We start from the raw sequence: 26297 nt of genomic DNA, 5'->3' as shown, positions 1-26297 counted from the left end.
CGTCGCGGTGGACAGACCGTGCGCGTGGAAGAATCGCAAGAAAAGGCGAGGGGCGGAAAGCCACGCAAACGAAACGGCACGAACGACCGTGAGCGCCCTCGACGAGCGGCGTCGGGACGTTGAGCGTCGCGGCGCGCCGTGAAAACCGAGGGACGACGGCGTTCGAGTCAGTCTGCGTCCGCCAGTCGTCGCGACGTCCTCGCATCGCGGTGGCCTGCGCCGATTCTTCGTTCATACGTGAACTATCGCATAACGAGGGACCGACGTTAGCGGCTAAAGTCTTTCCAGGATATCCTCTCGCAAATTCCGCACCGTCGAAACGGAGAGACGTCCTTCGTGTTCCTCGGAACGTCCCGTTCTAATCTTCGCATTCGAGAACGTTCGTTTTTCTCGCCTTCGAATTCTCTTCCCCGAGGATAGTCTTCTGTGCGAGCAGGGCTGGCCGGGTGTCCTCTTTCGGAAGATCGAGACCGACTGTCGATCCGCGATCCGTCGTAGAGTGTCACGAGGACTCTGACCGAGTTATCACGGCGTGATCTCGATCGGTACGCAGCCAGGATAGTGTTTTCACGGGGGTACGTACCCCTGCGGATCACGAGTCGCGAAGCTCCGCTGCCATCGAGGATTCACCTTCCTGTCCCGGTCGCTCTGTGCCGTATTTCGCTTTTCTCTCTACCGTTTCGCCACCTTTTTTCCTCGCACCTGTGCACGCCGAACGCTGCCTTGGCACCAGCACACCGGGTGCGAGCGAGACTAGTCGACGTGGAAAGGAACCGAAGGGGAAAAACAGAAAACTCGAGAGCCTGCTCGTGGACCTCTTTCCGATTCTTCTCTTCGCTCTCTCCTCTCGAATCACGAACACACGGTGTGCACCGCTGGATGGATCGTCGACTCTGATACTCGACCCGATATTTGTCCACCATTGTTCGGTGAGTAATTTCAAAAGTAGACATCCGTATGTGCACCTCGCGCCCCCGTCACTGTGTCGCGATTCATTAAGCGGGATTATCCTTTAACTCGATTTCTCTCGCATTTTTCCGCCGCACCACGTTTGTTGCTTCCGCAATTTTCCGATAAGTTCGAAGCGTTGCCTTGCTCTTTCTACGAATACTTCCGATATTCGCCATTTTAAACGATCGTTTCAGATGATTATCAATTATTTTTCTTATTCGTCACGATATTTATCGTTAATCACGAATTTTCTTCTTTTTCCTTCGATTTCGTTTTAAATTCCATTTGGAAAATTTCTCTCCCACTTTCGGGTCTATCGTCTCTCCCCATTTTTCTCCCGACATCAGGCAAACATTAAGGCGTGAAACATTTTAATCGCGAACGCGTTAAGCCGGTCATTCCGATTTCTCGTACACCTCGCATCCATTTGCAGTCTGGCGATAATTTTTCATATAATGAAAAATGCATCGACGTAATGCGCGATTAAGATAATAGACTTTTACCGGCGATTCCGTTGAAAGTCTGTAAAATCGCGCCGATGTCCCTTAAAATTCTGGACGGTGATTAATGCGTGATCGTTACACGGGAGCAACTAGCGTCGGATTAATTTTCACACAGGCACGCGGTGTGCCGCTAGATTCGAACAATAGTAATTAAATTCTTTGGACGCTAATGACCGCAAGCACTTGTGTCTCGTGCAAATGATATTTAAATTAGTACGCGGCCTGTATATTAATCGTGCCAAACAGAGCACATTTTCGTGACGATTGTGCGACTTCCGGAACGTTGTTAACTGATCCAGCAACGGTAATAAATATTTTCGCGTAATTTACATTCTCCATTCCCCCCTTTTCCCGCAAGCTCTTGAATATGTTTAGCAAACGGGTCCGCCGTTGCCTGATACTTAACACAGTTCTCGCGTAGCGAAAGAAAGGGTTCATAAAAATGCACCCCGATCCATTGTCCGCCTTTGTTATTACGTTAACAACGCGTTGTTCGTGAATAATAAATCGTCGAAATTTTCACGCTGCCCGCGTTAAAACGAAGCACGTTATTCACGATTTTCGCCAAGGGGTGGCCCAGAAATTCGCGCCGCGACCAAGGGCAATGCGATTTTAATAGATACCAGGATGCGATGAACGAAGATAGCAAAAGTGGACGTCGAAGCGAATTTTATTCCGCGTCCACAACGATTACGCGACACGCGATCGTTGAAAAATCACGATGTCCTGAAAAATCGTAGATTTACACGGATCGTAAGTGCAGAGATCGGACGATTGCACGGTGTATAAATAATCCACGGATAATTGTGCAATAACCACCCTTTTCCCATGTACACGAGCTTCATGCTTAAGATCGTTATCTCGACGTGGGAGAAATTTATCCGAGGTATCCATTTTTAAAGCACTCTGTTTTTAATTATTTAACGTCGAGAAGTACATTCTCTTTTTTCTTATTTTGTTTAATAAACATGGTAATTCCCTATGTCGCGATATTTATTTATTTATTTATATTAACGGGTAATAACCCTTTGCTAACAAGAAAAATAATGATATAGTACAGAGTCGTCTAGAGTTGTTGCTGGCCAATAAAAGATGAAATAAAAGTAATGAAAGAGTAAGAGTAGGTAATAAAAAAGTTGTTGTCGACTTAAAATGAGTGGGTGAACAGACAAAATTTTAGAATTGGGAGAAACACTTAACAATGTAATAGTGTGCGAGGTATCGAAATTAAATAATTCTACGATTTAATTATTATACGATTTCTTATTTTTGAACAGACAAAATTTTAGAATTCGAAGAAACAGTTAATAATGTAACAGCGTGCTAGGTATCGAAATTAAATAATTCTACGCGTCAATTATTATACGATTTCTTATTTACTGCTCAAAAAATATCATCAGCCTTATACTAGAAAATTTTTCAACTCGAACCCTTCTTTAACCAGAAAATCGTCGAGCGCAAAGGGTTAACACTAATAAAGATTCTGTTGAAACAGTTGTAGTGATCGTAAAGGTGCTTGCGTCGTCCCTGTTTCAAAAAATTACGGTATCTTAAAAATACATAGGATGAATCTAAATGAAACATACATCAAATTTGGGAAGAAAATATTGTCAAAACAAAATTACCGAAATATTAAAATTACTTTCGCACAGTGTACGATTGACGTTTTCATTTTCGAGTGTGCACCCCTGGCAATAATTTTAGAACCGACCGCGAACCTGGGATCACCGGGACGATATCGCGGTGGAAGATCGATGGCAAAGAGAAATAATTACGAATCATCGAAATAGGTATATCTAGCTTCTCCGAACATGCAGTGAAAATGATTTCGCGTTTCTTCGTCGTTGTGTTCCTTGCTTCAGCCTGTCGGTCAGCGCATTCAAACGTTTGATTCCCTCGTTGCGTCTGTGCGATGCAATTTCTTTTTTTCTCCTATCTATCTGCCTCTCTCTCTCTTTTTTTAATCTTCGATGAGTGTAGTATTTTGAAATGAAGCTGCAACCGGCGAGGTATTTTAAAAGTACGAAGAGCGCGCTGCGATGAGGCTTGCCCGCCATGTGTGTGCAGTAATTTATTTTTTTCCGCCTCTCGCCATACGATGGTTCCTCTCGGTACGCAGTGGCCGTTCAAATATTTGACGGCTGGTTTATGGGAAAGAAACAGGGAGACGTTGAAATTAACGATATTACGACGGGGGGGAAAAAAGCGCGAAATAAAAATTCAGACGATCGCTTCGATTAATTTCGCTCATCGATCGTTTCGTACCGTCCGTTATCTCGTGTATATTAAATTCTTCCTTTTTGCCACGGCGGTCCCGCGGCAAACGAAGCGACAAGGGTGGTTCCGCGAAGGTTTTATAAACGCGCGGAAAGTTTCATGGAAATTGGTTCGCTTGGTTTGAATTCCTCGTGCAACAGAGTGCCTCGGACTCCAAATAGACAGGAGGCGAGAAAGTTTCTAAATGATATCTAGCTTGTAAGTTCATAACGAAGGGTTTCTACCCTCAATCATAACTTACGAGTTATTGGGAGGCGGCAGGGGGAGTTTCGTAGCCGGTTCAGCCCCGCCGCAGACGGTGGTGAACCTTCCTCGCTTGGCCATCCCGGTGCCTTTATTTTCTTATCTCTTAAATCTTCTTATCAATTTTTTATGAGACCCCTCGAATCTAATTGCTCGCGGTAATTCCGTGACGAAGTTACTTATTCGGGTAATAAGGCGGCATGAATTATTGATGCTATCGGCGATGTTTTAATCGTTTATAAATTCGCGGGAACAACGGGGAGAGCAGTGATCGGAGATGAGATAAAACGAGAAGCTTTAATATGGTAATTGGACGAATTTTGCAAGGAGTATAAATTACGAAGTAGAGATCCGAGATAAAATAGGTGATGAAGGATGTCGTGGAAATCTCGTTGCTGGTATTATTATTTCTATTTTTTTACATCTCTCTCTTTCTCTCCTTTTCTCGTTCGGTTTAATTTGTTAACACGACGAGGGAAAAACGAGAAAAGTGGAGACGTAATGTTGTTATGCGTATCGTGGCTTATCCTTTATTTTAAATTGGCTTGATAATGGAATGATAACATTGATATCGATAACCGTACGCGAATATATTAAGCTGAATAGCACTCGAAATTTATGCATCCATTGCGGAAGCACATTAGATTAATCACTTATTAATCTACAACAAATATTCCGCATATATTCCCCTCAAGATGAGATATACGAGCCCGGTTCTATGAAATATAGTACTGTTGCACAAACGCCGAACAGACTGAACCCTGTTTTCAACACGTTCCATCTATATTACCGTAATAAACAGTTTGTCTCGTTAGTTATTGGTTGGCACGTACAACGTTAAGGGGTAATTAATTAAGGCACGATTGGTAATTCAACAACTTTTGCCTATTTAATTTCTTCGTTACTCGGATCAGTCGTATCATGGACTTATCGATTCTTTCTGTCACTCGAGTGGTTCGTATCATAATTATCTCCGTTTACCAATCGTGATATCCTGTCTATTTCAAATAGAGGAATAACTAAAAATTACACGTTCTAATTATTCCCAATATTAAACCAATAATTTATATCGCAATTAACTCTTTGACTGCCACGCCGAAATTGCATGTTTCGCTCAGGACGCCACGGAAGTATTTTTATTAATCAAAGCATATAATGGAAAAATAGCGATAAATTAGTGATACGAGATAATATTTTTACCCAATGGAGCATTTATCGTGCGATTACCTTGATGCCTTGGTAACGATTGACAGCGACACAAACTGTCAATTTTCAATCAATTTTTACAATTGCAAGTATAATAGTTCAAGCCCTTCGGTCATCAATGACCACCATGGCGTCACAGGAGAAACCATGGCCGGTCATATATGACCAACGTGCCAGTCAAAGTGTTAACAGGCAGAAAGGAGAAAAAATAAGAAGAAATTCTGATTGTGGCAATTTTGATCATGCTTCCACGTGATTATTCCAATAAAATTTTCCAATAAAAGATTCGAAAAATATCTTATTGGCGGTCATGGGTGACCACCGTGGCGCCTTGGTAGCGATTGACAATCGACTAACTGTCAATTTTCAATCAATTTTTACAATTGTAAGTGTAATAGTTCAAGCCCTCCGGTCACCAATGACCACCGTGGCCATATACGACCAACGTGGCAGTCAAAGTGTTACAACATACCATTTTGTACTACGCCATTACCCAAGTAAACCCTAAATTCTGTCACTCGAAAGAGTAGACACACAAAAATACGTATCTCCAAAATTAAAAAAGCTCTGCTTGCATGCACAGCTTGCTCGATCACTCGAGCTTCCGCAGGAATGTATCTGACTGTAAATAATCAATTTTTCCGTTTCATTGTTCCAGGTGTCCGAGCAGTGCCAAGGGAGCACGTAGCCGAACGAATAGAGAAAAGTGACGTATGTAAGTGTGAAAGTGAGCTGAAAGGAGCGAGCAGAAGTGCAAGTTGGCAGGCCTACTCCTTCGATCTCCGGTATCCTGTTCGTCCGACAGAAACGTAAGTTAATAAAAAATGTCATGTCACGTGAACGTTCAACGAGTATGTTATCACCTTCCCTATGTCCAGTCGGTACAGTCCTAGACAAGAAGGTGGACGCTGTACATCGTTGATAGGCGTCTTGGTTGGTGAACGGGTTAACATGCTGGAAAGAATTTCGCGTTAGAACGCAGCGAAGCACTTATCCTTACCCTCGTGTCAATGATTATAGCAGTTGCTTGGATAAATAACTAGAAATTGGGTAAATATTGTTCTCGTTAGAAGCGCCGGGGCGTTTACGTTAGTCGGTTTAATTAGGAGGGTGCGGAGTGTCTATTCGGGACCTTTAATTCTCAGAACAAATTCGATAATTTCCAAATTTCGCGCACCTCGATATTTGTTCAAACAACTGACACTCGCGTCTATGGGAATAAAGTGGGTCGTGGTATTCGCGAGGAATTTGGCTGTCGTTCGGCACCACCCTGTTTGGGCGTATAGGGATTCTTTGAAGTCTTATTCCTCGGGAATCAGTGAAGGCATCGAGTTGAAAGTGGAGACGTATTGTCAAGGATACGTACCTCCTTCTTTATTCCATTTCGAATATTCCATTTCGAATTTTGGCTATCATCGTGCTGCATTTTATACACGGATGGACGTTGAAAGAGGATTCCCCGAATATTCGGTCGTGTCACTTGAGAATATCTTTGCTTCTCGAGGCTATTGTTTTTACTTGTCCACGATAATGGAGGTGCTGGTATATCGTTGTATATTATATCGAATGATATATTCTCCCGTGTATTCGATTTATTCGCAACAGATGAACAATCGCTTTTGCCAAATCATTTGTGTATAGGAGTAAGCATTAGTATTTCAAAGTTGACACTAGCGTGGAATGAAAGCAATCGATGCAGTAAATTCTATACACAAAGCGTGTTTACGCAGTAACGATAAGTGCTTCCCGTTTTGATCTCGATTGTTCCAGATACCGCGTTCAAAACATCGATAACTATTGTTACACTCAATAAACTATGTCTATCGAGGATATGTGCGCTACAAAACTATACGAAAGGGGATATTTACTGCGCCATTTTTCTTTCTCTCTTTTCCCCCCTTTTTCCGAGATCTGGTATACACGTTCGATATCTGAAAAGAAATTTAAGTTATCGATTGCACTCGTAAATTATCGCCGAATACGATCATTCTCGAGTAAAGAAATGTTTATACGTGAAACATATTAAAGAATATTAATATTGTACATCAAATCGTATAAACTGTAAGTTCGTTTATATTTCCTAGAAATTTTCAAACAATGCAAACAAAACGCGTTTGATTATTTTAATTATCGTGCTTATTAATTATTTTAATTTCTTCGTTCCATTCGCTTAAAAGGATTCTAACTGCAAAATGCAAAAAATGATCCAAATATGAACGAACTTATGAACTAATCCGATATACGTTCATAAATGGATACATGAATAAAATATATTAAAATCGTATAAAATACAGGAAAAATACGCGCTATGATAATCCCATTCGTATACCTTCAATGCATATCTTCGATGCGAATGTATATGATATTTAGAAACAGAAAAAAAAAAAAAAAATGGTGGAACGTGAAAACGTTATTTACTTGATATTTTTATTTTTTATTTTTTTTTTTTTTTTTTTGAGAGAGAGAGAGAAATTTTCTCATTGCACGGGTACATTTTAATATTTACCGACCGATAAAAGGTATTGTCTAGTACACGATAAATTCGTCGAATACGTCTGTATCCGTGATAGAATGATCATTTATTCTGGTGTTTATTTTCATAGTATTTGATCGAGTGACGAACTTCTTGAACGTTATCGTGTCGCGAATATTACGATCACGTGATTAATCATAGACGTCAAAAATGTATAGCAAACGCGTTCCATGATTGGTAAACATTTTACGAAAGATCAGTTACAGGACTCACGTCCATTTACTAATTACATACTATTGCTCGATAGTGTAGCGACTTTATGACGCTCATTAGCCATATGCGTGTGGGAACATTAGCTGTATCGGTTTTGTCATTAGCAGAACTTCTATTTTATGTCATAAGCTCTAAAAGTCGATGGCAATACTTTGATTTTCCCTTCCTACGTATAATTATGGACGTCATTCGAAACTATTAAAGTAGTTAGCTTTCGATGAGGGACATTGATCGATGTTTGCTTACGAAGTTTATTTGTATCTCTATCAGCCATTTTTGAGGGAAATTTCACCACTAATTCGTTCTCCTTTTCTTTGGTTATTTAATTATAAATAATTAATCGTTAAATAACTTTTCGTTACGTTTATTTCCAATTATTAATTGTCAGAGGGTGTATACTATTTGTATCTCTATCAGCCATTTTTGAGGAAAATTTCACCACTAATTCGTTCTCCTTTTCTTTGGTTATTTAATTATAAATAATTAATCGTTAAATAACTTTTCGTTACGTTTATTTCCAATTATTAATTGTCAGAGGGTGTATACTATTTGTATCTCTATCAGCCATTTTTGAGGAAAATTTCACCACTAATTCGTTCTCCTTTTCTTTGGTTATTTAATTATAAATAATTAATCGTTAAATAACTTTTCGTTACGTTTATTTCCAATTATTAATTGTCAGAGCGTGTATACCATTTGTAACATCAGTCTCGTTATTTTCTACTTTACCCTTAGAATGGGAGACATATTAGCATTAATCAAACTGAAATTAATTAATGAAACTTGCGCTATTATCGTGGACTTATCGATTTTATTTTTCATCCTCGCATCGAGTACATTGACGACCAATTTATTATAGGAGGGATATTAATTATCAAGGTAGAATAAATAAGCTTGCAAATAAATGTTGTTCACGCGTCACTTCAGTTTACAAACTCGCCATACATAATTTCAGAAACGTCGATGTTTTGCTTACCGTTGTGTAATGTTGTTTCCTCGTTTTAAATCGCGTAAACGTCTGATTAATCGAGGACCTTCCAAACTATCGATTCTATCGTTCAGAAAAATACGTAATATCTTGATCGTGGATCATCGCGAATAATGCAAAGGTGCACTTAACGCGTTGAAGAAAGATTGGAAGAGAAAATAATCCAAAGCTTTCGATTTACGATATTTGTAAAATTAATTTTGCACTTTCTCGCGGGAACAAAGAAAACTGAAAGGGCTTTAATTTACTCGATCATGATAAATAACATAATCTTACCGTAACAACGAATGCAAAACGCGTGTACGTAAAGTAACGCGTAAGAAGATAATTTGATAATACGTAGGTATGACCATTCATAATTTTCCCTCGCGAATTCGAATAAAACGGAAAATTCTTTAGCTGTAAAATCATTCCGGACATTCACACCTTTATAATTCATTCGCGTCTTTTATTTTCCTATCGATTCAGTCATTATCGTTTAATTTCGATTATTATTTTATTATTTAATATTTTTTCAATTACTCCACGCAGTTACTATCGCGATATTAAGCTCTGGACACCGTGTTTCACGATATTCCACAATATTTCGCGATATTTTTAAACAATCGGATGACAAATACAGCTCACCAGGGGAATCCGAAAATAGAGGTGTTAGAATATTTTTCCATGCGATTGTTCCCCGTTGTAAGTTCTGTTCATCTCGTAGCCGTATCGCGACTTCTCGATGCGGTGGCTCTTACTCTCTGAAATCCAACGTGTTAGTATGGTTTACTTTGAAAAAAGCTTTCGTGAAAGCTTGTGCTTGGATAAACCTGAAAGCAGCATGGGACGTAGTCATCTTTCAGGACTAGCTCGGCAGCAAAATTGCCAAATGGTGTTTCTCGTTTCGACGCCCACGGCTGCAAAAAGCGATACGTTTGGATTGAAATGATCCATTGTATTGCTTTGTATGCGAATGCAGCGTGCAATGCAAATATCTGCCGTTCCTACATAATTTCGTTTCACTGCGAATAATGATGTGTCATTGCTGCTATTACGTGTGTCGCGCGTGTTGCGTATTCCTGTAATATCGCAAAAAAGGAAACGGAATATATCCCGTGTTAAATATTTATACAACAACTTACATGCTCTCCTGTACGACTAAATTATGCGTACGTATACACGCATGCTCGTTTAGCTGCTGCCGCCGTTGCTGCGTCGGCCATGGTGGCTCCATTACGGAATTTACCTGTACAGATAAACCCTGCTTTTCCCCCTACGTCGAAAATCGTGGTTCAAGAGATTCTTTTAAATCCGATCTTCTTAATTCCACCCCCCGGAAATATCCTCGTACTGGATGCTCTTGCACGCGAGATTTTTCAAATCGGTCCGAGAAATATGGTCTCGGATATTAAATAGGTAGATCGTAAATCGGGGTAGTTGTCAGGGGTCATGGTATCGCGTTGTGTCGACAACACGCGTGCACGGATTAAAATACGTTATTAAAATATTTTATAAAACACGCGTATTCGAGTATTGAAATTCGCTTTGCGTGCTTTCGCATGGAATCTATCAATCGACGTTTTGTCGCGTTAATATAACCTCGGTATTCGAGTATTCCGTTACGCGTAAGTAATAATATTTATTATCATCGTTAACGATTGTTATCGCAATAAATTGATGGCGAGCAACGCGTGAAGTACACGCGTGCACGTGTACTCGAAATTACACGGGAAACGGGTATCCCTAGCAGTTATTCGTCGTTTGTTATTACTCGAGCGATTCAACGACCCGCTGTACAAGAAACAGACGGATGAATGTGCATCGGGTGCAAGAAAAATGTACATGAACTGTCAGGGGTGGTCGGCGGGATTGCGGAGGCTAAAAACGGAGGTAAAGAAATAAACATAGGGAAGTAGAGTGAATGAGGCACGGGAGGAGCGTATACGCAAAGAAATAAAGATGGAGGAAAATATAGAAAACCCGCGGCGGGGGTCGGGAGGGAAATAGAGAAGTAGGAGATGAGGATAAAGAGAGATTGGGGAGGAAAAGGAGAGAATGATCCCAAAACCCAACGGAGTTGCTGGCACCACGAAAAATAGGGCTCTGGAGCCCTCTTACCATTTCCAAGTTACGAGCGACATTACCGACATATCCCGCATAACACAACGGTGGGCAAAAGTCGAGGATAATCGAGGAAAATTCCGGCGCGAGATAGGTCAATAGGAAGGAGAAGGAAAAAAGGCAACGTAGGGAAATTGCAATGACCAGCCACTTCTGTTTTTCGACAGTGATTGAAGGGATCAAGACGATATTGCGTCCGGCACCGTTTCCCTTCGGGATAGTACTATTGTTTGCCGATGACATACGCTCGTAGTAACGCGACGTGTATGTAAGCTGATAGCAAGAACTTTTACAAGGCTTTCACGTTTCTCTGTAACGCCATTCTTTCATGGATCTCGCCATTTTTTTCTTTTTGTTTCAATACCGTGCAATTTAACTCTTTGCACTTTGAGTTATGGTTGTAGACAGTGTTATTGATGATATCGATGGTCTTTCCGGATATTTAGCTGGTTCCAATTGAATTTTTGCAACGTTACTGTCATACATTCCATAGAATGAAAATCGTTTCAGTACCATTTTACGATTATTATTTAAATATTCCGAGTACTACCGAATTATGTCATAAATAAACCATTCAGCAAACAAACTGATTAGTTTCATTTTCCGATTTTAACATATAGAGGTACGTTACTGTTTAATTTTTCAAAAAATAAATTAATAACGATAAACACTTGATAAAGCATATCGAATTGGTTAACCCTTTGCATTCGAGAGATGCTTGTCAGTCGCCATTTGATAAAATTTCGAAGCTCGATATTAATTAATATATCAAATTTAGAATAATGTAACAATGTACGAGGTACCGAAATTAAATGATTCTACGATTTCTTACTTGCTGCTCAAAAAATGTCATCAGCCTTATAGCAGAAAATTTTTCTTCTTTAGCCAAAATATCGTCGAGCGCAAAGGGTTAATATTCCGAGCGAAAAATTTATGGATTGTCCATCGATGTTTCTTTCAAAATACCCCCTTGACTTAGAAAAGATACGAGGTCTGCAGGTGTGATTGATGTAAATTAATTTCGATTTTATAATTCCGATTATTTTAATTTTTTTCCCCGTTGCGGTGACGGTGATGGATTAACCGAAAAGCGCGCTTTCATATATCGTTCGTTTAATTGGACATCGAAGATTTTCAACTGCGTGGCAATAAATTTTCAAGCGAATGTGAATTACGAGCACGTAAAATTTTAATCCCCTTCTGATGATCGTTTTGACGCAGCATTAAACGGGGAACAAGATTATTACAAGCATCGATGATCGAAAATTGTTAAGCACCGTTATTAACCACTCCCCTGAGACAGAGATACATATTGCGTGTACTTGGAGACCGTCGGTGCAATCAAAAAGTAACACTTCGCTTTCAAAATCCATTTAATTTTGCATTATATTTCCCATGGAAATATACTCGGGTAATTACGGTAAATAATTATCATGCTATTTACGTACATTTACATCCACGTTTCTCCTTCCGCAGAAAAACCTATTTTTATTAATTAATATTTTGCTTCCATCTTCCGTTTTTATGTTTTATCCCTCGATTAAAAATGTTTACGTTTTCATCGAGTTTTCGTTGATCCGTGTTAGAAATGTTTACGTATCTATGGAAAATGTGAAATGTTTAATGGAGATACGGACTGTACGGAACACGTTACTTCACGTGGTATTAATACAATAGCCAAGTGGAATTACGGTACTGTATATGTTGATTCACGTGTACGGATCGCGAAGTTCGCATCCTGCTGCGTTACGAACCTGTTACATTTAAAGATTACGCGGATTTCTCCGCGTATCGAACTGTTCCACATTTTATCCTCTTGGCGCGTAAAATTTTTAAAGCAACTTTTGTCGCATGAAAATACTTGAATGCGAGCGTATTGTAGCGATCGGTATAAAAGATTCGTTTCCATTACGCAGGAAGCCGTATGCGCGAAAAGGAAAAAGGGCGAGCAAAAAAATAGGAAAAAGAAAAACGACTGAATACGCCGTGTTTAATCATTCGTGGTATTATATCGAGAAACGAGGATGAATAAAAAAAAAAAAAAAAAAAAAAAAAAAAGAAAAAAGAAGGAAAAAGAAGAAAGGATAGAAAATCGTTACCGATTGTCGCCTCGATCGTTTCATTCAATTTTCTCAACCCCTTTGCTACACCCGAAATATCGGTTTCGTGAATTTTTCGAAAAATACCTCGCGCGGATATATGTTAAAATATATAAATTTCGAACGAGATCTGAGAAATCGCATATTTTTCGAGGTATTTTTACACACGGTACTTGGAAAACTTGCAAGCTACCATAGGAGTACGATGTTATAATATGTGATACCATATCTGTTGTAATTTCTCAAATAAAATTGCAGCTTTTAATAAAATACGTAGGGAACTATTCGTATGCAGTTGTATAGCAACACAGTATATAAAATGTATTATCAATGAAAGTTGTAAATATACTTATGCAGATATAAAGAAATGTACGTATCCATGTGAGTTACAATAATATAGGATACTTTTATTTTATTGATTAAGGGTGCGATAGTCCAAGTGTTTCTATTGGAAACACTGCGGGGAATACTATATTAATACTAATTCTAATTAATACTAATTCCAGGAGTCAAATCCTAAATGCTGAGTAATCCATGGTTCAGTATTTATTTGCTTATTTATTATAGTTAAACCTCGTTCTTACCTCGGGTCACCGGACACGAGGCATCGTTCATAAGCCTAATTTAGAGAAATAGGCTTCAGTACTTAGGACTGGGCTGACAGTGGGCCGCAGGAGGTCGGGGCCAGGCTATATGCGTTGGCTTCAAACAACCCCTACCTTCAAGGTCATAAACCGAGGGTAACGTAGTCGCGGAGGGCCTCGTTTCGAAGGAGGAGTCTCCTCTACCACTGACCTTGGTAGAGGAAGAAGTCCTTCCTTTGGGAGTCGCAGATTTGCGGATCAAAGGCACACACCCTTGGTCCCGTGATCCGCCAATAGCTTTAATAGCTTAAAAACCCATGTCCAGTGGTCAAGCGAGGCAGCAGGCATTCAGTCAGTTCGAGTTTTAGTCGAATGAGTTAAAGATCAAGCAGATTCCAGTCTAGCTCTACGTCAGCTCTTAATCAGCAAAAATTTAGCCAAATTACTCTCCAGCGTAGTAGAGACTATGTGATTTTACAATAATGCTCTTGCTATTGTACCGTGTTTAAGACTAAGAGCTTCTAGAAAAATGGCCGTCAAATAGAGAAGGTTCACGAGACCTAAAAATCCTCATTAGCCTGCAACATCGCCTGACACCATAGTTGCAAACCTACGGTTTATTTCAACAATATCGACTCCCCCTCCCCCCTGGTCCAGGTATCAGATGTCGCGTTACATCTCTAATCTGAGAGCCAGCGCAAAAACCACGAAGCACGAGATCATTTCTCAACGCCCTAACTCGAAGGCCGCAAACATCGGTCCCTCTTCTAATCTTAACTATACCTCGTTGAAATCCCGCCACGCTGCGGTAACATTTATCTCCATTCCTTTTCCTTAACTGTATCATCAGTTATTTAAGCACCGCGTACTGTTCATCAAATCCGTGCCAGAGTGATAGCAGGCTTGCGCGGGCGGGAAGCTCGCCGCTGGAACAGCCAGACGATATAGGGCCTGCTCGATTTTACGCGATGCATTTTAATCGCCAGTTTAAACGTTACGGGCTTCCCCAGACTTCCAGGCTTATCCCGGGGATCCTGCGAGTTTCACGAATACCCTTGCGTAGCGAATGATACCGGGGGTCAAAAATTAACCCCCGACACTCGATGACTTTGTCACAGCTGCGGTACCGGAACAGCCCAAGTTTGCGCTTCCCAAATCCTTTCGTGTCTCGCCTCTCCAAAAATTCCTCGTCCGTTTCCTTACACCGTGAGGACTCATGACTGCGGTTCAGAAACTTCTATACAGACTATCATCGCGAGTTGTAAACTATTTCGTCGAGCTGACTGAACATTGCGAGAGTCCACGGATTGGATATTTTTCTTAAATTATTGGAGACTACTCGGACGAATAACTCTGCAGGAAGCAATGGGTATGTTTGTTTCTTCGTTTTCGAGGGTAGCTCGTCAATCAGGAGGACTCGATCGCTCCCCTCGAAGGTTTCGAGGATATTCTCAACGGGGCCCACGATCGCGGATACTCATAGGCTTCTTCAGCACACGATCTTCATTCTCGCCTCATAATTAAAGTCTGGAGACACCGAGTATTTTCTATTAACATTCCTGGCTAACCCAGCGTACTCAAAATGACCGCAGCCAGTACGGTATGTTGTACCATGGCCATTGCACGTCGTAGACACATTTCTGGGCAGCGGGAATGTCAGGCGTGTGTTCTCTCGCCTCTCCTATTCGTGAACCATTCTCTATTATAGAGAGGAATACTTAATTTTCACGGTCGATTAGCCCTCGAGACAACTTTCGAAGTATTTAAATCTATTTAGTCGATCGCTGGGAATGCGAATGGGGATGAAGTTCGTGAAGAATCTCTCCCGTTCGTATTCGCGATCTGCCTGTGTAGGAATTTTGCTGATAGTCGTACACGGGGAATTCCCATTCAGACGGTTTATAGAATTTGCCTTTCGCTTCGACCACATTTCTCTTCCTTTTGGTCACCGAATGATCCTGATGCTCAGCTGTCACCTTGAATCGATGGATAAAATTTCTTAATCCCTTTCCCACGTTGCGTGAAAGAATTTCCATTCTATTATTCCGGTTCCCTGGAATTTAGAACCCTGACATTCTGGGTCCTCTGGTAATTTAGATTCTAACGTTTCACGTCTTAATTTTCCGTCTTAGCTTTTTAATATTCCACGTTCTAGCTGTCCTAGTATCCTTTAATCTGATATTTTAAATATTTCACGATTTTAACTTGCCGTGTTGTTTACTTGGTACTATTACTATGATATTTTAGTTTCCTAGTAATTTAATATTCCACGTCCTAGTTATTTTAGGGTTTTACGGTCTTGCTCTCTAGTGTTACGTAATTTATCGTTTCTGCATCCGGATTTTAATTTCTGACCGAAGGGTTACTTTGGAAAACTCGTTGCTCTGAAGAAAGAACAGGCGCAAGGAGTCCAACATGGCCGAAATGTGTCAGGCTCATGAAGAATTACGATTACTAGGCTGAGCGGAATAACCACGTTAGTGTAGTTACGAGCTAATAACGTCAGGCTGTTGTAATACGTAACTAGCACTTGCATAACAAGTTTCGAACCGGTAATAACTAACTTTGCTTATTTAATCGTTTTAGAGATAGATTTAATAACGTTGATTAACTTATAATCGATTCATCGGCGATGAATCACAGGAACGCGAATTTAACGGAATTAGCCAAGAAAATTGGCGAAACGAAGTACCATCGTTTCGTATCGTTATCTGGAACGGAACGATATTCGACGATGGCCATCGATATCGATATTAATCTCTCAACTATTATAAAAAAAGGAAAATAACAATTCGAAAGCGTCATAATCCGCTATCGTTTTATCCATTTTGCCACTTTGCTGGTTTGAGAAATTCCACTTTTGTATTGCATTGTATTGTTATTCGATAACGGCTATAAATTCGGGAAAAACGGGAGGTGCGTGTCTCTTCGTCTTCCGTAAAATATTGCGGTCCACCTCGATCGAGATTTACATCCGAATTTATCAAAAAACCATGCTGCATTCCAGTCATGCGCGGGGAAGAATGGAAAACAATTACGTGTCTTTCAAAGCAGTCGTTAAGGCATGAAATACTCTGCCGATGCAACGCGCGTTCCCATCATTTTCCGCGAAATTACGCGAAATTTCGTGAAATTAAAGATCGATATTTTATTCTTGAACGAATGATTAAGCTGAAACGCTCGTTTCGCGGTTACGTGGAACAGCGTACGTAGATCGAACATCGTTTCAGATTCATTCGGCATGAAAATAGAAATCGGTAGCAAAGTCTGCATATTTTATATCTCGGTATTTGCTGCAGTTCCACACCGGGGCATGACATTCGTTTATCGTGCTATAAATTTCATTCACTTTGAAGCGCGTCTTGCTCTAGAATATCAGCGACACTAGCAGTGGTACAACCTACGTATAACGAGCCACTCGAATCGTCCTTTCGCACCAGGTGACCTGCTAAACCGAAATTATTCAGAGAATTTTATACCTTGTGTGTCATGTACACCTGAATAGCACTAACGAATAGGAAGAATAATGATAAAATAGACGGGATTAAATTTTTCTGATATTTTGTTTATCCGTAAAATATTACTCGCTAGTTTTCATTGAACTGCACTTCACAAGTGGATTGATAATAACGTACGCGTTTCACGATTAATTTGCTTGTTTGTTATGTGTCGTTAATTTTAGCAAATGGAACGTTTCATTCGTTTCAATGCCCGTGTAACACCTCATTGTGATGCACGGCAAGCTTCAATCGTGTTTATCAAACTTCCCATATTAGTTAGAAATTTATTTCGTATTAAAAATCGACCGGAATTGTTGCCGTTATTTATCGTACACCCTATATCGAGGTAATCGGGATAACGTGCAATCGTAATTGCATGGAAATTATCGTTCACTCGCTCGAGTGGAACTGTCAGCTGCGAAGGTATATCGGTGTTCGTTGTAAGAGGAAAAAGAAATATTGATAATATTAGCAAGGAAATAAGTAAAATATACTTGCCAATATGCGTGCGATATAAAAAGCGATTTACATAAAATTCCACGTTACCGTGAAGATCGTTAAATCAAACAGAATCTTGTCGCGTTGTTCGAGCAGGATAAATCAGAGTTCTCGAGAAATCCAGGGAGCACAAAGCGATTATTTAGCACGGGAAATGTATCTCATGGTACGAGCTTAAGTCGCCTAACGATACACCGAAGATTCCTATATTTATACAGTCGTCGCGAAATTCATGAGAAAGTTTCCAAGTAAAATTCTTGCTCCCTCCGAGTCTATTAGCAGGTATCGTCGTTAGCGGAATAAATCGTACGCGTAGAAGAAATAGGGGTTGGAAGTTGCCATCTTAAAAGAATCTGAGGAACGACTGAGGAAATAACGTAGTTGCACCTTTCGCGTATTCGATAATTTATTGCAAAATTAATTTTGACCTAGAATTTTACATTTATATTTAAAATAGTCTAATAAGTACCTTGGGAAAAATTAATTTATTTTTGAGTCCAGTCGGGTAGAAGAATTTACTATATTATTATAATTTACTATAATTACTATAATTTATCAAAATATTCCGCTGATAGGTATATTATAATCTGCTAATAAACGCTATTACTTCGTGTCCTTAATTATCGTTTGATCCATAATAATTACATATTAAACAAATAAATCCTAGATAACGATCGAATAATCTAGATCAAAGATCTAGACCAAGGATAGATCGAATAACGAATCATGGTACGAGATCGATTCAAAACGTGTCACTGTCTTCTCCCACTTCAAAAATGTAATCATCGGAATATTTTATCCCCGCAGCTTTCAACCCCGACCTACCCCCTCGCGATTTACGAGCTCTCCGCGGATACCCACGCGTATAATCGAAACTCGGTAAATTCGTCATTCTCTCTCTGCTTACCTGTTCAGCCGGGTGTCATGCAATCCCGAAAGAATCCACGCACCGGGTCTGTAATTACTTACACGGCCACCTGGAACCGCGTCGGGTGTGCCTTTTTTTGGGCAGTCGCGTTAGTTCCTTGGCGCCGCAAGGGTGCTACGGTATTTCGTTTTAACGAGATGTCTCTCTTAAAAAGTTTCCACCATTAAAAGTGTGTAATTGCGGGTCTTCCCTCCTCTCCAAGCAGCGTGTTTCAAAAACACATCCTGCCTCTTGATGCTAATTGGAATTATGCCCCATTTTGCTCGCGCCCCCAATTCGTTGCGCGCACGCACAGTATCCTCTGGCCACGAATTTTCCAAATTTCTGTCTCATTTCGCGAACGTTGCACGTTCTATAATTACTTCTTATTACGTTCGATCAGGTTCCCGATGATTAAGTCCGCTCCACTTGCGGATTTGCTGTTTCATAAATATCCGAAATTACATGTTTATCGGAGCAGAGGTTAGGCCGAATGGAATTGATAAAACTGGAATTTGTATATTCCAATTAACGTTCGCGTAATTATCATAATGCTATTATTCGAGCGGCGTTTTAATTAGAAAGAGCACGTGTAATCGGCTGGTTCATCTGCGTGATAAATAGCCTTGTATTATTGTATCGGTCAGTGTTATACCGGTTATCGCGGAGATCAGTATGCTCTCTGCGCTACCGTGTTCCCGCTGATGGGATTAACTAGGATCAGTCGAAACGTACCAAAAATATTTGCTCGCCTGTGGTTAATAAACGCTCTGCTATTTTCTCGGTTTTCCCTCTTTTTACCGTTTTATTTTCGCTTCAATTGATCCCCGATCCATCGATCGTCCTTGAACTCGACGATACGCGATTGTCATCGATAATCGAGAGTTATAGCGGAACTGCTGGCATCTTGGAATCTCCTTGTTACTATCTGCCGCGAGCAACTGCGGATATGGACGACGAATAATATTCTTAAAACTGTAGGCGAACTGGGTATATCTCGGTGCAAAGAGGATTTGCAAACTCGAATGAAAGTTCGCCAGCTCGTCTCTTGGATCTCGACAGTGATCTTTCGTGGAAAAGTTTCACCCGGTGATCGGTGATTCGAGATTCTGTCGGGAACCGATAGGCAGGAGTTACATGCGAGCATGTGGATGGATACGTAGTTAAAATCAATTACAGACAGAAAGAGCGGGATAGACGTTTGTTATTGGACCGAACTTTGATTTGATATTGGTTCCGCTTCTCAGGGATCCAACTTGGGGATACCAACTTACTTCGGTAGAAAACTGCTGCTCCCTACTTTCCATTGAAAGTACTTTATTGTTCCTTTATTTTCAACAGGCAGTCCGTCTAATTGTATCGTAGACGTATCGTAAATGATACGAGGGATCAGGCCTAACTTCTCGGTTACCATTGTCAATCGTGGAATAAACTATCATTCACTTTACCAAACATATCGGGATCATTTAAATCATAATCCCTAGTGTTAGAGAAGAAAGCAAATCATGCTAGATTTAGTTGCACAATAATAATAATTATTTCACCATCGTATAAGTACTTTATTGTTTCTTTATTTTTAACAGTGAGACAGTTTGATTGTATCGTAGACGTATCGTAAATGATACGAGGGATCAGGCCTAACTTCTCGGTTACCATTGTCAATCGTGGAATAAACTATCATTTACTTTACCAAACATATCGGGATCATTTAAATCATAATCCCTAGTGTTAGAGAAGAAAGCAAATCATGCTAGATTTAGTTGCACAATAATAATAATTATTTCACCATCGTATAAGTACTTTATTGTTTCTTAGAAGAAAGCAAATCATGCTAGATTTAGTTGCACAATAATAATAATTATTTCACCATCGTATAAATACTTTATTGTTCCTTTAGTTTCGACAGAGAGTCAGTCTAATTGTACCGTAGACGGTGTATCATAAATGATACTAGGGTCAGGTCCAACTCGTAGATTGAGATTGCCAATCGTGGAATAAATTACCATTCAGTGTATCAGACATGTCGGGATCATTTTAATCGTAGTGTCTAGTGTAAGTGTTATGATGTTACGGAGAAGAAAGTAAATCACGCTGGATCTAGTTGCACAGTAATAGTAATTATTTCAACCTCGTATAAGTATTTTATTGTTTCTTTATTTTTAACAGAGAGACAGTTTAATTGTATCGTAGACGTATCGTAAATGATACTAGTGGTCAGGCCCAACTTCTCGGTTACCATTGTCAATCATGGAATAAATTACCATTTACCGTACCAAACATGTCGGGATCATTTTAATCGTCATCCACCGTATTAGCGTGATCATGTTACGGAGAAGAAAGCAAATCACGCTAAATCTAGTTGCACAATAATAATAATTATTTCAACCTCGTATAAGTACTTTCTTGTCCCTTTGGTTTCAATAGAGAGTCCTTCTAATTGTGTCGTAGATGTTGTATGATGATGTTGTAAATGATACTAGGGGTCAGGTCCAACTTGTCGATTGAGATTGTCAATCGTGGAATAAATTACCATTCTCTGTATCAGATATGTCGGGATCATTTTAATCGTAATCCCTAGTGTTAATGTGATCATGTTACGGAAAAGAAAGCAAATCACGCTAGGTTTAGTTGCACAATAATAATAATTATTTCACCCTCGTATAAGTACTTTATTGTTTCCTTAGTTTCAACAGAGAATAGTCTAATTGTACCATAGACGTTGTATCATAAATAGTACTAGGGGTCAGACTCAATCTGTCGATTGAGATTGTCAATCGTGGAATAAATTACCATTCACTGTATCAGATATGTCGGGATCATTTTAATCGTAGTGTCTAGTGTGAGTGTTATGATGTTACGGAGAAGAAAGTAAATCACGCTGGATCTAGTTGCACAGTAATAGTAATTATTTCAACCTCGTATAAGTATTTTATTGTTCCGTTATTTTTAACAGGGAGTCCATCTAATTGCATCGTAGACATTGTATCGTAAATGATACTAGGGGTCAGGTCCAACTTGTCGATGGAGATTGTCAATCGTGAAATAAATTACTATTCACGGTACCAGACATGTCGGGATCATTGTTGAAATAGTGAGTGCCAGGACGTGTTGGCAACCTTCGAAACTAGCTATATATTATATTCTGAATGTTGGTAGGTCTTAGTGAATACGGTGAACAATACCTACGTGCAATAGAACTCTAATAAATATCGATATCAATCGTTATGAATACACGGTTATATTATTAAGAACCTTCTGACATTATATCAACATTCATTTTAATCGTAATCCCACGTGTTAATGTGATGATGTTACGAAAGCAAGATCTAGTTGCACAATAATAATAATTATTTCAACCTCGTATATTTTCTGCTTTTCCAAACTCGTTCTTTCTCCCTCTATCAGTCGCTTCATAAGCTATGTACCCTAAACCTTCAAGTGCATTCCTAGACTCGCTCTTCGCTCGCAATCGACACTCTAGCATAAACATGCTTTCCTAACCTAACTCGATCCGCATGCACACGCCACCCACGTTGTAGACTTTTATTCCCACAGATATAGAACATAATGTTAATACCAGGACAGTTTAATATAGTTCTTCAAAGAATATTTTCCTCGACTCCTCGGAATACTTAACAAATATTATGACAGAGTGAGAGAGAGAGAGAATTGACTATATTCTCTGTCTATATCCTCCTTTTCACCGACATGGTGGACGTTCGGGGAAGGACATAAAGAATTCTGAAACACTGGATACTGAAAACTTCGCCGTTATTCCTAATTGGGGCAAGAAAATTCTATCGCGAAGAAATTTTAATGAAACCGGAAACACAGGTTGATCTTGGCGAGGAGCGGAGAAAAATTCTGTTACGCGTGATAATTGTTTGACCGGGGCGGGGGAGGGATTCCTTGGTCCGTCTTGTTCGCATGATTATTAAAACAGAGGGCGTGGAAACTTTTTTAATTTGCCCCGCGGTAAATATAAAGGTATGTTGCGTAGCGAAAAGTTACCACACTTCCACTTAATTTTCGATCGATCGGCCGCGAGATTGCCTTATCATTCCGGCGCCTGGTCCCGGTTCATTATTCATACCCGCAAGAAAATCCCAGAATTCGCTTTAACTCGAACCGGTGAACGGGAACTTTGCTCTTTCGCGAAACTCTCGTTCTTAAGTATACGAACGCTTCGTTGCAACGCCTTTCGAATAATGGCGGATATAGTGCTGTTTCAGCGTTTAGTGCTTATAAAGTTAAACACTCGTCTACGCCGCTATATGCATTTAACACCGTGATAATGACCGTAGTTTTATAATTGAACAGCCGCGAAAATTGCCCGGGCATCCCCGCCCGTTTCCGCTCCGTTGCGCGCGTCCAAGTGCAAACGTTCCAGCGTATTCCGCTCCGATCTCGAGTCGTTTTTCGAATAAAAATGTTTCCGAACGGCTGGCAAAAATAACGCTCTGCGTACGTATCTTGCTGCGCCGATGATTCCATCGTGGAGAAACGCTGGAGCAATTTCTCGTAACATTTCCACGGATTTGTGTATTTAGACGAAGCTTGAACCTGGTTACCGCGATCAGCAATTTTTTCCCACGAGCGTACAGAGAAATAAGGGGAAACGATTTACCGAGATTTCGAGCGTAATTTAAATAATAGACACGATGAAACTCGCCCGGTAATAATGTTTATTCTCATTTGCGGATATATCGGCGCTGTTTTATATCGACCGAGTTCAATATCTATCTGCAATTATGCGCGTTTAACGGTATAACGAGTGCAATCCCGTGATACGCGCTGACCCCGGAATTTCATTTCGTCTGTGTCCTTTATTAAATCTCGGTCTCGGTGTTTGTGCGTCTGCAAAGTAGTATCGGTTAACGTTCTATGAATAGTTAAAATATTAACGAATAATTAATAGCGTGGATATAGAAATACGGAATCGAAAGCAGCGAGCTGTCAATTTGTCTCTGGTCGCTCCGGTATGTCATTTTCTATGGATTTATAGACTTTGAAAAGCACCGAAAATTATAGCGCTCGAATAGAAAAGTCGCGTTAGAATATCTCGCACGATTTTACACGCGTTCGTTCCTTCAATTTTGTTCGAAAATACCAATTTATTTTAGAAAATACCTTATAAATTAAGCACATTTTCTTCGGATGCATTTATCTATATTATAATTAAAATTTCCCGGGTTATATATCATATCGTAGAATTTCGTTGAAATTTATTAACGGTATTGCCATACGAAACCGTACATAGATTCTATTTTTATACGAACACCAATCAATAGGCACGCAATTAATAATAGCATTAATAACAGCATTTCAAAAATTAATTTAAAATTCCTGGCATACTTAATTTCGACGAATTCCCGGTTCGTGGCCAAAATTCTCCATGTCATGAACACGAGATTATTAAATTTGTACCATCGCGTTCGAATTATCTGTCCGGGTGAATCCCTTTGAAAACCGGCTTACGATCGCGCACTCGCGAATTTGCATACGTCGAATAATCAGGCAATACGCGGCTTGAAAATATTACTAGCGTTTAATAAACATCACGCGTGTCCACAACGCGCAGGTGCAACGTACGGGAGGGCCGTTGTACGTAAAATTCAGGATAATAAACAATTTCGCGGAGTTCTTTGGGCATTTTAGCAAGTCAAATATACAGGCCGCGGTATTTTCGTAATTACGTGGAAATGGCTCGGTTGTATTAGGTAATAAATTAGCGGTGGGTGGAATCATGAGCGTGGAATGCGCGGGGACACGAAGGCATAATAAACCCCGTTTTTCCCAGGGAAATTTGGGAAACGTTGAAAATCTATACAGCACTCTACCTTCGTCCTTGGAATAGCCGTAATTTTGACGTTACTCGAACTGTACCCCGATAATAAATCAGTGTCAGCCAGTCTTGTAGTGGCGTTGAATCAGCGACAAGAACGACATTTACGATGACAGATGACGTGCGAAATTATCTACAACATCGAGAAAGAAACAGCCGGAAAGACATCGCGGAAAAGAAATTATGGCTGACCGAGAAGACCACGATAACGGGAACAATTTGTAAAGCAGAAGTGATGCGATGGGATCTCGGATAATTACGAAAGATCTCCGATAATTGAAAAAATATCGACCTGGACGAAGAATAATACCGCCATTTTCGTATAAAATGTTCAAGATCTTTCAAACGACATATCGACCATTTTGATAAGTCGTAATAAGCGACTGGAATGAGAAATATCGCTTTGCACTTAAAAAGAGGGCACCGAGGGTACACAGCAACAAAGATTAGAGGCTACTTATCGACCGACATAATGCCTCGTGGATTTCGTGGAAACTTCACGTTTCCTTCGCTTTTATTTTTAATCCATTGTACTAGGCTCTGTTGGCCAAAGCTGTCACCTCGTGGTCGCTCGTCGTACGCACGTTTGCTGTTAAAAATAAGCGTGAACCGATGTGTCCGCGCTATATATGCCGCTGGGTTTAGTCATAGGTACAATAATACGCGGTCTCACGGTTGTCTCCTCAAATCTTCCCGAAGCATATTGTCTGTCGCGTGTATTTAGCCCTCTACGAATTTCCTCTCTCCTAAGACCCGGCCATCCCACGTCGCCCTGGCAATTTCGCCGTTCCAAATTCGACTCCGCCCTTTGAGTTTGCTGAAGCTAAAAAATATCCCCGCGACAAATGTCAGGATCGTGAACGAAGATGTACGCCCGTGTCCGCACAGCGATGCGAACTATCTAATTCGAACGTTCCTGATTACATCCAGACGTGTTTTCGAGCACGTTAACAAGAAACTCGAAACAACGGGCGCAACGGGGTATAATAGCCTTTTTACGATTCCCGCCGAGAAGGGACCAGACTTGAATTTTCGTGGCACAGTGGTAGCAGCGGTAGCGATGAAATCTTGTTGGCAAATCGCGTGCAAAGGTACATTTGTAAGCGACACCGAGTCACAAAAGAGGTTGGGTAAGAGAGGAGTTGGGAGCAAGAAAAGTGCAAGGGACGATCACGAGGGAGAACATCTCGGTGGAAGAGATACACCGTTTACTTAAGCGCTCTTGAGATATCGAAAATGGTATGTACACACTATCGATTGCTTTACATGTATATACAAGCTGGGTCTGCACGCCGAATGCTTCCGATACTTCAGAGAGCCGGACAGTTATTGGTACTTAAAAGAAGAGCATCGGAGAACCATAAACTTGGGTGGTCGATGGGCGGCGGATGGGAAGCTCAGGAGTGGGTATAGGGTTCGAGTGAGTAAAGGTGATTGTGGAGTAGAAGATGTCTCCAGCGTGTGCAAGGTGCATCTGCATTTAAAGTGGCTGTGCTTGGCAGCCACTCTTCCCCCGTCAAGTCAAAATCACGCGTGCTTTTCTGTGTGCGCCGGTATATCCGCATTCCTTCCTAGAATTTCGTTCGCGTAATTTCTTTCCCTCCCTTGCTTCCACTCTGCCGTGGAACGCTTGTATTTTCCGTATTGGATATGAGACTTGTTTCTTTTGCGGTACGACTTGGATATTTTTCTTCCGCAATTTCTTCCATTCGCCGATATCCCGGGAACACGAGTCATTGGTAGAACGATTAGGGGGAAACATAGTCATACGCGAAGGTATTCGAAGGTTCACCTTCGATACGTTGAACAGTCGAAGTTTTTAAACCATATGACATGCGTAGCGATTC

The 26297-nt window shown here is 40.4% G+C and overlaps 1 protein-coding gene across 2 annotated transcripts in view; it reads left to right on the top strand.

The window, feature by feature from the left end:
- Positions 1–471: 471 nt before the first annotated feature.
- Positions 472–26297, top strand: part of LOC108556251 (uncharacterized) — a 417682-nt gene continuing 391856 nt past the window's right edge. For both annotated transcript variants that reach the window (XM_017912262.1, XM_017912261.1), the window contains exons 1-2: positions 472–929; positions 5839–5989. The gene's annotated coding sequence lies outside the window, so the exon portion shown is untranslated. The remainder of the gene's footprint in view (positions 930–5838; positions 5990–26297) is intronic.

This window comes from Eufriesea mexicana, unplaced genomic scaffold (genome assembly GCF_001483705.2).
Source record: "Eufriesea mexicana isolate 0111107269 unplaced genomic scaffold, ASM148370v2 scaffold377, whole genome shotgun sequence".
NCBI classification, from domain to species: domain Eukaryota; kingdom Metazoa; phylum Arthropoda; class Insecta; order Hymenoptera; family Apidae; genus Eufriesea; species Eufriesea mexicana.
This window is presented reverse-complemented; position numbering and strand designations above follow the sequence as displayed.